Raw genomic sequence first — 15,304 nt, 5'->3', positions numbered from 1 at the left:
GAATCGGATCTTCGGCCATATTTGGATAAGTTTGTAGTAGTGTTTATAGATGACATTTTAATTTATTCTCGAGATGAGTCCGAACATGCCGAACACTTGAGAACTATATTGCAGATCTTGAGAGAAAAGAAACTGTTTGCCAAGTTTAGTAAAAGTGAGTTCGGCCGTGAAGTCGGATTTTTGGGGCATATAGTCTCGGTGATGGTATTGGTGGATCCAAGCAAGATTTCTGCGATTGTTGATTGAAACCGCCAAGAATGTATCCGAGGTTAGAAGCTTTTTAGGCTTAGCCGGTATTATAGACGTTTTGTTGAAGGATTTTCGATGATTGCCTCTCCTATGACTAAGTTGTTGCAAAAGAATGTTAAGTTTGAATGGACTGATAAATGTCAACAAAGTTTTGAAAGGTTGAAAGCACGATTGATGAAGCACCAATTTTAGTACTGCCCGAGGGAAAGGAGTTCATAATTTATAGTGATGCATCATTGATGTGCCTTGGATGTGTGTTGATGCAAGAGGGTAAAGTGGTAGCTTATGCTTGAGACAGTTAAAACCGCATGAGAAGAACTATCCTACACATGATTTGGGCCGGCATTGTTGTTTTTGCCTTGAAGATTTGGCGACATTATTTGTACGGTGAAAAATGCGAATTTTTACCGATCACAAAAGTTTGAAGTACTTGATGAATCAAAAGGATCTGAATCTGCGACAACGAAGATGGCTTGAATTATTAAAGGATTATGATCTAGTGATTGATTATCATCCGGGAAAAGCAAATGTAGTTCCTGACGCCTTGAGCAGAAAATTTCTTTTTACTTTGAGAGCCATGAACACGGGTTAGCATTGTCGATGATGGGTCAATCTTAGCAGAGATGAGAGCTAAACCGTTATTTCTCCAGTTGATTTGTGATGCTCAAAAGAATGATAGTGAGTTGCGGATCAAGAGAACTCAATGCGAATCAGGTTACGACTCAAATTTTCGAGTTGGACCAGATGACTGTTTGATGTTTCGAGACAGGATATGTGTCTAAAAACGATAAATTGATTCGAAAATATTACATGAGGTGCACAATGGTCATTTATCGGTTCATCTGGTAGCACAAAATGTATAATGATTTAAAGAAGTCAGATTGGTGGCGGTATGAAAAGGACATTTCGAATTTGTAACCAAGTGTTTGATCATCAACAAGTAAAAGTTGAACATCAAGTGCCTTCAGATTACTTCAACCGGTAATGGTGCACGAGTGGAAATGGGACAAGATTACCATGGATTTTGTAACCGGTTTGCCTTTAACTCCTAAAAAGAAGGATCTTTGTTTGGGTAGTGGTTGATAGATTAACAAAGTCAGCCCACTTTATACCAAGACGCACTGATTACTCACTTGATAAATTAGCGAATTATATATTGCTGAAATTGTGAAGTTGCACGAGTACCTATGTCTATAATATCGATAGAGATCCAAGATTTACCTCGAGATTTTGGAAAAAGTTACAAGAAGCTTTGGGTACAAAATTGAACTTTAGTACCGCATTTCATCCACAAACAGATGGTCAAACGGAAAGAGTAATCCGGTACTCGAAGATATGCTTAGATCTTGTGTTTTAGAATTTGGAGGTAGTTGGGAGAAATATCTATCTTTGATTGAGTTTGCCTACAATAACAGCTTATCAATCAAGTATACAAATGGCAACGTCTGAAGCCTTGTATGGTCGTAAGTGTCGAACTCCTTTATATTGGACCGAGCTTAGTGAGAAAGCAGATTCATGGAGTTGATCTAGTTAAAGAAACCGAAGAGAAAATAAAAGTAATTCGGGATTGCTTGAAAGTCGCTTCAGATCGACAAAAGTCATATGCTGATTTAAAAAGAAAAGAGATTGAATTTCGGTGGGTGATAAAGTGTTCTTGAAGGTGTCACCATGGAAAAAGATTCGAGATTTAGTCGAAAAGGCAAGTTGAGTCCGCGTTTTATTGGGCCGTCTGAGATTCTTGAGAGAATTGGACCGATGGCATATCGGTTGGCCTTACCGCAGAGTTAGAAAGAATTCATAATGTGTTTCATGTATCAATGTTGCGACGTTATCGTTCTGATCCTTCACATGTGATATCCCCAACAGAAATTGAGATTCGATCGGATATGACCTATGAGGAGAAACCAATAAAGATTTTGACTCGAGAGGTTAAACAGTTAAGAAATAAAAGTATAGCTCTAGTGAAAGTATTGTGGCACAGACATGGGATAGAAGAGGCTACGTGGGAACCTGAGGAAGCTATGAGGAAACAGTACCCAAACCTCTTTACCGGTAAGATTTTCGGGGATGAAAATCTCAAAAGGGGGGGAGAATTGTGACAACCCGAATTAGGGCCTAATCGGAATAGTGGTTTTGTGACCACAAATCCGAGATAGAAATAATTGTTTTATAATTATTTTGGGTTTATGATATGATTGCATGATTGTGTGAAAATTTCGTGATGAAATTCTATGCCTAAAGTGCTTAAATTGAAAGTAGGGACTAAATCGAATAAGTTGCAAAATTTGCATCCCGGAAGTTTTTAGTATGAAATTGTTTTGGAATATTAATTAGGAGGTCTTAAATAGCAATTTGACCAATTTTAAGTTCATGGACAAAATTAGGACATGGAAGGAATTTTTGAAAGTTTAGTAAGGAGGGCATTTTGGTCATTTGGATATTAAATGAAATAAAATGGGAAAAATATCACAAAATTGATCATCATCCTCCTTAGTTGCTGCCGAATTCTCCTCTCTCCATAGCTAGGGTTTCTTCAATTTTCAAGCTCCATAATCAAGAAAGACGCGAATTGATCTCGAACGGGGAAGGAAAAAGTTTTGGACTAAATTGCAAAATTTCCACATTTTGCACCAAAGTAAGTTTGTATGTAAATATTACAATAATTTCATGTACATTCTTATATTTCAGCCTATTATATAAATATACTAGCTGATGTTAAAATATAAATCGACTATTGGAAGAATGGAAATAAATATAGAGAGAGATCCGGTTGAACATTGAGAGATCGAATGAAATAGAGGAGCGTAGCTAGGTCACATGTATGATGCTGAGTGCACATCATGTGTACAAGAAAGCTACGAGACACCTGTAGTAGCTAGGTCACATGTGTGATACGAGATGTATCCCATGTAGACAAGAGAGCTACGTGAAAGATAAATGTAGCTAGGTCGCATGCGTGATTCCAAGTGAAGGACACCATGTAGACAAGAGAGCTACGTGAAAGATAAATGTAGCTAGGTCGCATGCGTGATTCCAAGTGAAGGACACCATGTAGACAAGAGAGCTACGAGACAAATCGGTTAGGTCGCATGAGTGGTACTAAGTGTTCACCATGTGTACAAGAGAGCCGAACTAAACGAAGTATGATGGTGGGGTGTGTCTTTGAAACCATTAAATATCGAGGATTGATCCGAATTGTTCAACGGGATGGTTTTGTGGTGATATTGTGGTTTGGACCTACACTTATGGTGAATGAAATGTGGTGAAAATGATTTGTGGTATATACATATCTAAGATAAAATGAGGTTAGCATAAAGAATGTGTGAAAGAGTGAAATTAGCATTAAAACTGTTTTTAGATGGTAGCAGTGACGTGATTTTGAAAAATCACCAAAATATGAGGAATATAATTAGAGGTTGAATGAGATGTGAAATTAAAGTTTAATGAGTCTACTTTCATATAAAAGAAACAGAGCAAGCAAAGGAATTCTATATTTTGAGATATTTACAATTGTATGTGACTTGCTCAGGATGAATACGTTATCCCTGTTCCAACTTTAAAAATCATTAAAAATTGTACAAAGCAAATTAAGAAATATAGTTTACATGCCTAAATTCCTTATTGAGACTAGTTTTAAATGAAACAGACTTCAGGGTTGTTTGAATTGTGTACTGAGAGAAATTCAATTCGTAGTGAACAGAGGTCAGATCAGTCGAGCTGTGTAACAGGGAAACTTTAACTAATAAACTGTACTAATCGGCTGAACCAAAATTATAGAAAAAATTATCAAAAATCTTTATGAGTCTAGATTCAGGGAAATTTTACGGATTTGAATTTCAAGTTTTGTAACTCGAGTTATGATTTATTTAGTGAATATGACGCAGCAGAGACAGCTTAATCAAAGTGGAATGAATAGTGAAGTTAAAGTAGATATACTTGAATTGTTGTGTAAACATGTTAGATTCTTTAATTAGCATTTACATACTTACTTACTAAGCTATAAGCTTACTTTGTTTCTCTCTTTTGTCTTATAGTGTCCTTCGGCTTGCTCAGGAGTTAAGGATCGTGAAGATCTACCCGCACTATCATACTTTAGGGTATTTGAACTAAACGTTTTGAATTATGGCATGTATAGTAGGCTTAATTATTTTGTTACGTGTCATATTTGTCTAGGTTTAAAATATTAGTTACAGTACTCGACCAACTACTTTGTACAAGCCATTAAAGTTGGCTAATATTGTTCAAGACATATATTATACGATGCACTAACAAATTGGATGACATATTTATATCTCGGTTATGTTTAATGGTATGTGTTATGTTCGGTAATACCTTGTATCTGTTCCATGACAGTAACAGGTAAGGGTGTTACATTTAGTGGTATCGAGCCATGGTTTAGTCGGTTCTCGGACTAATAAAGTGTGTGTAAAAGTCTAGCTATACATGCCATAAAAATATTGTGATAGTGTGGTGACTCTGATTATTCTAAAGCGTGTTTTGTTTTAATATAGTAATGGATCCTGAAGGCTGCGGTGATGATCTTGCTAGTAATGCACCGCTCCGCACAAGGGACCGCGCCTGTGGAAAGTAGACCTGAGACATTGAGACAAGGAGATGAGGCTTGGGATGCCTTTCTCCAAATGATGAACATTACAATTTATTTCATTCTCACCTCTTTTTTCAATACATTAATTCGTTCAAATGTCTTTCAATGCTCTAAGAATTTGCACACTTAGTACATCAGTGATTAGCCGAAGTTATAATGATATCGTACACTTAGTGCCATCACATTAAACCGAAGCTATCTTGGTATTGCACACTTAGTGGCCCATATACCCAAAGTTATTCCAATTCGCACACTAAGTGCTATTTATAGCCGAAGCTATTTTGAAATGCACATTAAGTGCCAAACATTGTCGATTTATCATCGTACGCAATCTTAATCACATATATACAATTTATGCATTATTAAAGCATTAAAAAACATAATTGTAACTTTATATATCACGTACGAACTTACCTCGTACTCAGAATTGACGAATCAAATCAATTACTCGATAACCTTTGATTTTCCTCGATCTAAATCCGAATTCTTTCTTCCTTGATCTATATGTATTCAAAATTAACCCATTTAATCACCAATTCATTCAATTTAATCCAAAAACACATATGTTAACATTTTAGCATTTTAGCCCCTAAAGTTAGACATTTATTCAATTTAGTCCCTATTTCACAAAAACACAATTTACACAAAATTTAATTTCACCCAAGCCTAGCCGAATTTCCTATGGACCCCTAGCCACCTAAAAATTTCATTTATTTCACAATTTAACCCCTCAATTTACACTTTTCTCAAATTAATCCCTATTTAACATTTTTGTCAAAAAATCACTTTATAAAACATGTATATCAAGCACCAAGCTTTCATTTTTCATCATCAGACATCATAAAGCTCAAGCATTCATCAATGGAAACTTTAAAAATTATCAACACTTTTAAAAATTGAAGCATGGGCTAACTAGAACTCAAAGCAACGATCACAAAAACGTAAAAATCATCAAAATCCGAGCAAAATTCATACCTTAATCAAAGATTTAAAGAGCAGAACCCTAAAATGCTTCAATGGATGTTTCTATTCTCAATATTCAGTTGAAGCTAGTAAAGATGACAACCATTTTACATTTTTGTTTTATTTTATTACACAGAATACATAATTTACTTTATTAACCTTTAATTAAAACATTAAAAATCACATAATTCAAGGCCATTTATGTCAAGTTCCACTATCAATGGTCTATTTTCAACATAAGGACTCTCATTTAATAAGCCATGACAATAGACACCTTTATCATATAGAATGCAACTTTTGTATTTTACGCGATTTAGTCCTTTTTCTCGAATTGAGCTATTAAAAGATAAAATTAGCTCACGAAATTTTCGCACATACAAATTCACATACTGTAAACACAAAAATAATATTAAAATAATTTTACAACCTCATATTTTTTGTCTCGAAACCACTATTCCTATTAGGGTCTAAACCGGGTTTTTACACTGCTTATTTCTTTACTGCCAATTCAATTTTCTGATATGTTAAAAGAAATGGAGAAGTTATGAAAACAGAGGGAGAAACAAAAGAGAATGGAAAAAAAAAAGAAAAAAAGGAATGTTTAAAGAACATAAAAGAAAATAATTAAATTGATCAAAATGAAAAAAAAATATGAGAATCGATTATATAATTTAACTTAAATTTTCTGTTTGAAATGATGGTTTAACGTGCTACATCAGTTTACCGTTACACCATTAACCGCAATTAACAGCTCAGTGACTAAAATGTTACAACATGATAAAGTAAGTGACTAAAACGTAACATTTCAAACATAAGTGACTAAAATATAATCTAAGGTAAACAAAAGTGACCGTGAGTATTATTTACCCTTAAATTTAAAGGTAAATATAATTTTTGTTGTAACTTTAAATTTCCTGAACATGTAACTTACTTATAACGAGGGGTTAAAAGTGCTGGAAAAATTGTGTTGGTAAATGTCGCATCTTATGACATATTTTTATCAGCACCCGCCTAACTAGTGGTCAATGAACTATTGGTAAAAGCAATATTGACAATTTTTTTTTTTGTCTTTTACCAGCACTTATAAATTTCGGTAAAGTGAGTTATTTTGTAGTGTATGTACAATATTAACATGAAATAAATAGATTAAACTATGAGTAAAATGAAATTTAAATGCGTAAGTTGCTTATCTTGATGTTGTCATCAATCTTTAGTTTGTGTCAAGTTAACTTATGACACAAACTAAAATCACCAACTTTACCAATATATACAAATGATGGAAGTAAAAACTATGCATAATAACATTAAAATGTATAAAAGAAATTAAAATGCATAATAAACTATGGGTTCATATTCCATGCAAATTTTTATTGACTTTAAAAAAATTTAAAGTACTTTTGAATAATATAACTTATTTTAATTATGAAATGATACCTTTATAATTTCTCTAATCGAATTGATGCCTAATTAGTATGTGACACAACTTAATTAGAGGTTTAAATAAGGCATAATTACAAAAAAAAAACCCTCAACGTTTGGGGTTTTTTGGTTTTGTGCCCTTGACCTTTTTATTTTTTGATTGACACCCTCAACGTTATAATTTTTTAAGAAATTAGCCCAGTTTTAACGGTCAATGTGAGTTGACCGTTAATCAAACAGCTAGTCAACATAATAGCCCATGTGGCATGCCACATAAGCGCATAATATCATAGATGATGTCATCTATTTAACAAAAAAATTTCTCTCATTTTCTCTCTTGCCAAACACAGGATTACTACCATTTTTTTTCTCTCATTTTCTCTCTTGCCAAACACCATCTTTGAACATAAAAATATAAAACAGATCCCTTAATATAACATAAAAATATAAATAAATTTGCATTTGACGAATGAGGAATAAAATAAAAAGTATTATTAAATAGATAAGAAAGAAAAAATTGAACTGTAGAAGTACTACAGTTCCTCTAAATTCTTGGGTTTCTCTTTCATTTTCTACTAAAAAAGCCAAGGGAACAGTTCCTTCCAACTTTTTTTCCCTCTCTGCTCCCTTCCCTTCAATTTCCTTCAACTTTCTCGCCAATTGCCCTATGCTTTTCCCTTCTGCCAAACAGATCCCTTCTTCATACTCCTATCTCCAACCCTCTTTCTCTCCCCCAATCCCTCTTTTCCCTAACCTCAATGCAGCTCCCCTATTCCACCGATATCATTGACAGCCTCCCAGAGAATTTCGACCAAAACCTCAACCAACCCAAAGATGAAAACAACGTCGACGAATAATGACTCTAATAGCACAGTCGAAACTACCGTTGTCGATGGCAATGATGACAACAATGACCGTAGCAATGATTGATTGATGGAGACTTAGTTCTCGATGTTTCCGGGAAAAGCGTGGAGTTTTCTATATTGGGGGACTCGAAAGAGTCCATGGACGTGCTTTATTTGTACAAGAATGTATTCAATTTGATTTTGAAATCGGTTGGGGCGTTAAGTTGGTTAAGGAATTTTAAGTTCTTTGGAAATGAAATTAATTTGTTTCCATCAGAAGTGGGGGGTTTGGTAGGGTTAGAGCGTTTACAGATGAAGATATCATCACCTGGTTTCAATGGGATGTCTTTAAGCAAGTTAAAAGGGTTGAAAGAGCTGGAACTTAATAGGTTGCCAACCATATATTTTGAAGAAAAAAAAATGGTGTTTGGAAAGACAGAAAATGAGAGAAAAAAATGGCAGCAATCATGTGTTTGGCAAGAGAGAAAATGAGAGCAATTTTTTAGTTAAATAGATGACGTGTAACACCCCTTACCCGTATCCGAGGTCGGGCTAAGGTACGAGGCGTTACCAGACAAACATACAAACATTAAACTAAAATACGAGCCATAAAATTTTATTCATATTTCAAAGCGTTCATTCTCTTACACATAGTCCCTTATTTGAGTCTACGGAGCCCAAAACATACTTTAGAAAGGGTTTGGGACTAAACCGAGAACTTACGAAAATCTTGGAAATTTCATGCTTTAAGGCTCCACACGTGTCCCAAATTAGTGTTCCATACACATTTGAGACACATGGTCGTGTCTCTGCCTGTGTGGAATATACCTAGGCTATTTTCCAAGCTTTGGTCAACCTTGATCTCTTACACACTTATACAAAATCAAAAGCATATAACATGGTATTCATTTAATGATTAAACATCCTCAATTAAACCACAAACATAGCATTTGTATGTCATCATACATGTGTCTCTCATACTCACTTTACCTTGTTTATTATAGTACCACTTATACATTTATACCAAGATTATCATCTTACCAAATATCTTCAGCTTAATCATCAAGCATTCATATTTAAAGCTAGATCATATCTTTATAAAATACCACGATTCAGATGTGCAGAATAACATGTTTTCCTGAAACATTTCAATTCAATTCCATACCCAACAAGCATTACATTGAGACTAGTCATATATATATATATATATATATATATATATATATACATGTCATGATACATAACATTCTCTTTTTGTTTTCTTATAAACACATATCATTTATTTCATTATATCAATATTTCATAAACCATAGTTTCCATGTATTCCACATATATTTATTTTCCTCCTCCTCCTCTCCATTCCACATCCTTAATGTATATAGCATTCTTGTAAGTACGATTTCACAATTTACTAATAAATGTTCACATCAAACTGTCCACACGAGTCATAGTCACTTAATTATTTATAATTCGAGCTACAGAGCTCCAAATTAAGATCCGTAAATTTCCCCTGAAACTAGACTCACATATCTTTTCACTATAAAAATTTCATAATTTTTGGTTTAGCCAATTAGTACAGTTTATTCATTAAAATTTCCCTTGTTTCACTTTCTGACAGTTCTGACCTCTCTTCACTAAAAATTAATTATCTCACAGTACAGAACTCGGATAATGTTCTTGTTGATTTATCTTGAAAATAGACTCATTATGGATTTTAAAAATATAATTTTGAGCCTCTAATTATTTTTCTCCAAATTTTTGTGATTTTCCAAAGTCAGAATAGGGGATCACGTAATCATTCTGAATCAGTCTCACAAAAACATAAATACCTCAAAATATAGAACTCCTTTGCTTTCTATATTTCTTTTATATGAACATAGACTCATTAATCTTTAAGTTGATATCTCATTCAGTCTCTGATTCAATTTATACTATTTTTGGTGATTTTTCAAAATCACGTCACTGCTACTGTCCAAAACAGTTTTATTGCTAATTCACTCTTTCACACTTTCTTTGTATTAACCTCATTTTAACATACATATCACAAATCATTTTCACCACATTTCATACATCACAAGTATAGGCCCATGATCACAAGGTCACCATAAAATCATCATCATGTATAACTTACTTGTTTATAACCTTACTACATCCTGGTCACTTAATGAACACATCATTCACATCACCAAGTTCTTGCACTTATTCATCACAAAACTCACAAAGCAATACATAGAGAGTCTCCCGTGGAACACTTCGGATCAATCCTCGATACTTGGTGGTTTCAGCACATAGCTCCACCCATCATATAGTTCGGCTCTCTTGTACACATGGTGAACACTTAGTACCACCCATGTGACCTAGCCAGTTTATCTCGTAGCTCTCTTGTTTACATGGTGTGTGACACCCCTAACTTGACCCTGGTCGGAAAGTGGTTTCGGGACCACAAAATCGAGTCACAAAAGTATATAAATTTTCTTTTCTATGTTTATTATATGTAAAGTTTCATGTGTGAAAGTATCGTGTTTTAATTTTGTCATATGAATGTGGAATTATTAAAAAGGACTTATGTGAGAAACTTGAAAATGTGATAGGTTGATTTGTAGTGGCCAATTATTGTATGGTTTAAAGTATGAGGACTTGCATGTCAAATATCCCTCCCTCAAGTTAGTGGACGGCAAGGCTAGTGGATGATTGCCATTTTATGCCTTTTATATTAATAAATTAAATGTTAAATGAATAAATAATATGAAGTATGGACTTATATTAAAAGAAATGGGTGATAAAAACAAAGTTGGTTCATCTTTCTCTTCTCCATTGCCGTACCTAAAGAGAAAAAGGAGAAATTGAAGTTAAGGCATTTGGTCACCTTTAAGGGATTAAGGTATGTTAATGCTCTTTCATTGAAAATCTTTGTATATTTGGAGTGGTCATCAAGTATAGAAGCTAGCTCATGGCAAATGTTTTTGTAAATTTATGAAGATGACATTCGGTCATGGATGTTTGTATTTTTTTGATGTTGTTTTTGATGCTTTAGTGTTTTGAAGGTTGATTATAGATGAGTTGAGCTTGGTAAAATTGAATAGTTGTGGCTTAATTGCTTAATGACAATCGGCTATGTTGAAGTGCTAAATGAGTGCTAAATTGAGCTTATGATAGTAATTAGAATTTGGGAAATTTATGCATTTTGTGGTCCAAGTGTGATAAGAACCATACGGTTATGGCATGTAAGCATGAAGATTTGTGGAAGTTTTAGAATTGGCCTAAGTGTTTTCGTCATTAACATATATATATATTGCTGAATGTATGCTTGAAGGATTGGTTAAGTACATTGTTGTTAAATGCTTGTCGATTTGTATAATTGTTGCCTAGCTACTAAATGAACTTAGGATATTATGGATAAGTTCAAGAGTGGCAAAATTGAAATGAAGTTTGCTTGTGCCGAATGTGCATATAAGTAAGTGGAGTTATGTTATAATAGAACTAAGTGTGGCTAGTAAAGCCTATTTAGTTTTCTTGCTATGTTTGACCATAAATATGATACATATTGAAATCTATTGTTTTAGATATAGATTAAATGATATGTGATTGCCAAATGTGATTGTTAAGTGAATAATATTAGTTAAGTACTTAAGCAAATCTATTGTTTTACTTAAGCTTAAGAGCAAAGAGGATCAAAGTCGGATAGGGGAAAAGAGGAAGTAAACAAATAGCCGTGGATATCTAGTCGTCGACCACTTTTGAGGTAAGTTTTAAGTGATTAAACGTTGAGTAAATTCAATCATAATAGAACATAATGAGTTGATTTAATAAGATATGATGTGGCCATGATATGTTTTAAACTCAAATGGTAAGTTCATAAGTGTTTGGACTTGGAAATTTAAGAGCAAATTGTAATAATTTGCTTAGGACAGCAGCAGTAACGTGATTTTAGAAAATCACCATAAATTGTTGGTGTGGAATTATAGGCTGAATAAAATATGTAATCAAAGCTTAATTAGTCTAGTTCCTTATAAAAGAGGCCGTGTGAGCAAAGAAATTTCCTATAAAGAGATATTTAAAGTTGTGTGAGACGGTGTCAGAATGACTCCGAAATCCCCTGTTCTGTTTTTAGAAAATCGTTATAATTTGCACAAAAATGGTTATAAGGTAAAATTTATATGCTTAGACTCCTTAATGAGTCTAGTTCCAAATGAAATTGAATATAACACATTTTGAATTCTGTACAATGAGAAATCTAATTCGTAGTGAGGAGTGGTCAGATTAGTCAAACAGTGAAACAGGGGAAAACTTTAAGAAAAATCTGGTATTGATTGGCCACACCTAAAATTCTTAAAATTTTATGGATGAAAGATACATGAGTCTAAATTCGTGGAAAATTAATGGCAATTGATTTTGAGTTTTGTAGCTTCAGTTATAAACAATTTAGTGACTGTTTCTCAGGAAAACTGCTTGTAGTGAATATGTGATTTTGTTGTAAACTTTGATGAAACTATTTGAGTTGCTTATAAGCTATTGCTGAAATTGATGTACAAGAAAAATATGAACTATGTATGAGATATATATATGTGATAAGGCCTAATGGCCGATGTGATGAATGTGAAAATGTATATATGTGACAAGGCCTAATGGCCGATGTGATGAATGTGAAAGTGTATATATGTGACAAGGCTTAATGGCCGATGTGATGAATGTGAAAGTGTATATATGTGACAAGGACAAGGCCTAATGGCCGATGTGATGAATGTGAAAGTGTATATATTTGATAAGGCCTAATGGCCGATGTGATGAATGTGAAAGTGTATATATGTGACAAGGCCTAATGGCCGATGTGATGAATGTGAAAGTGTATATATGTGACAAGGCCTAATGGCCGATGTGATGAATGTGAAAGTGTGTATATATGTGATAAGGCCTAATGGCCGATGTGATGAATGTGCAACTGTGTATATATGTGATAAGGCCTAATGGCCGATGTGATGAATGTGAAAGTGTATATATGTGACAAGGCCTAATGGCCGATGTGATGAATGTGAAAGTGTATATATGTGATAAGGCCGAATGGCCAATGTGATGAATGTGAAAGTGCATATATGAGATAAGGCCTAATGGCCAATGTGATGAATGTGAAAGTGTATATATGTGACAAGGCCTAATGGCCCATGTGATGAATGTGAAAGTGCATATATGTGATAAGGCCGAATGGCCAATGTGATGAATGTGAAAGTGTATATATGTGATAAGGCCGAGTGGCCAATGTGATGGATGTGAAAGTGTATAAATGTGATAAGTCCCAAAGGGCATTTGTGTCAGTACTATATCCGGGTTAAAACCCCGCAGGCTTTATGCGAGAATATTATCCTGATTAATGTCCGTAGGCTCCGTGCTCGTACTATATCCGAGCTCTAAAGACCCGATGACTACGTGTGGAGATTATGTCCGGGTAAGACCCGATGACCATGGGTGGAGATTTTGTCCGGGTAAGACCCGATGACCACAGGTGGAGATTTTGTCCGGGTAAGCCCCGAACTAAAGGTTTCGCTGAAGATTCGAGTAAAGCGTAAGATTATACGACTTCACAGTAACAATTGGTAATAAATACATTCAATGCGTTAAGTTGGTCAGGTATGTATTTTGAGATTATATTTAAGCTTGATTTGGACTAAATCACAAGGTCGTTATATGATGCATATGTGAGTAAAGTAATAAGACTGTTCTATGATTATTGTGCATTTGGTCGATGTGGAAAGTTAGGTGAAAATATGTAATGTACCTATGTTTACAAGAGATCACTATCAAGTGAGAATTTATCTGCCTATTATATATGATGAGATGTGCATATTCGGTAAAGGGATGGTATGCCCGAAGGAAGAGTGAAATAAAAATACGAACAACTATGTTATAATTTGGTTGTTATCTGTTGACATTGCTTAAAACTTACTAAGCATTGTAATGCTTACTCCGTTTACTTTGTTTCCTCTGTTTTATAGATCTCATTTGGAAGCTATAGGCTCGGGGATCGTCAGCAACTAGTCACACTATCACTATCCACTGTTTGGTACTGCTATGTTTTGGATTATCTTATGGCATGTATAGAATAGACTAGTAGCGGGAGGATATTTTGGTTAATGTATATAAGCCATGCGAAAATGGCTTTAAGTATACTTTGATCATAGCATTATAATCATTTTGTATGTCGTCCGTTGAGAGGTATGGAAATGTTGGTAATGGTTAGCCATGGGAATGGTTATTCATGATCACTTTTGGTATATGTATGACAAACTCTAGTTGATCCATGGAGGATCATGAGATAGGTAAAGTTTACCTTAAAAAAATTGATGCCGGCAGCAGCAGTGATGTGAATGTGAAAAATCTCTAAAAATAGTAGGAATGGAATTAAATAGTGAATAAATTACGTAAACGAATCTTGACGAGTCTATTTTCATAGGAAAATAACAAAACGATCATATGAACAGTATGTTAAGAGATATTTAAGTTTTCGTGAGACAGGGCCAGAACGGTTTCTGGAGTCCCTGTTCCGAATTTGGAAATTCATTATAAATTGACCAGAGATAATTAGAAGCCATGCCATATATGTACAGATTCCTTTTCGAGTCTAGTTTCTGTAGAAACAAACGGTATCAGTATTGAATCCCTGTACAGGGATATATCCAAGTCGTAATGCGCAAAGGTCAGCGTAGTGGATCCCTGTAACATGGGGGACTTTAACTAATAAACTGTACTAATTGACCCAACCAAAAATTCTAGAAAAAAATTTTTAGATGTATATATGAGTCTAGTTTCAGGGAAAAATCACGAAACTGATTTTCGAGTTGTGGAACTCAAGATATGATTTTTAAGGTGACAGTGACACAGTTAGCCGGCTATCTGAAAATTTTTAAAATGAACTGTGCAAGTAAGTGGATTAAGCCCATTAACCCCTCGTGTCCGACTCCGGCAACGGTCTCGGGTACGGGGTGTTACATGGTGTCCTTCACTTGGAACCACGCATGCGACCTAGCTACATATATCCCGTAGCTCTCATGTCTACATGGTGTATACATAGTATCACCCATGCGACCTAGCTACATCATAATGTCTTGTAGCTCTCTTGTACACATGATGTGCACTCAGCACTATACATGTGACCTAGCTACATACCATCTGTATCATCTAATCTTTCCGAAGGTTCAACCGGGATTTCTCTCTCTTTTCCAACAATTTC

The sequence above is a fragment of the Gossypium arboreum genome, chromosome 4, assembly GCF_025698485.1.
Source record: "Gossypium arboreum isolate Shixiya-1 chromosome 4, ASM2569848v2, whole genome shotgun sequence".
Taxonomy (NCBI): domain Eukaryota; kingdom Viridiplantae; phylum Streptophyta; class Magnoliopsida; order Malvales; family Malvaceae; genus Gossypium; species Gossypium arboreum.
This window is presented reverse-complemented; position numbering follows the sequence as displayed.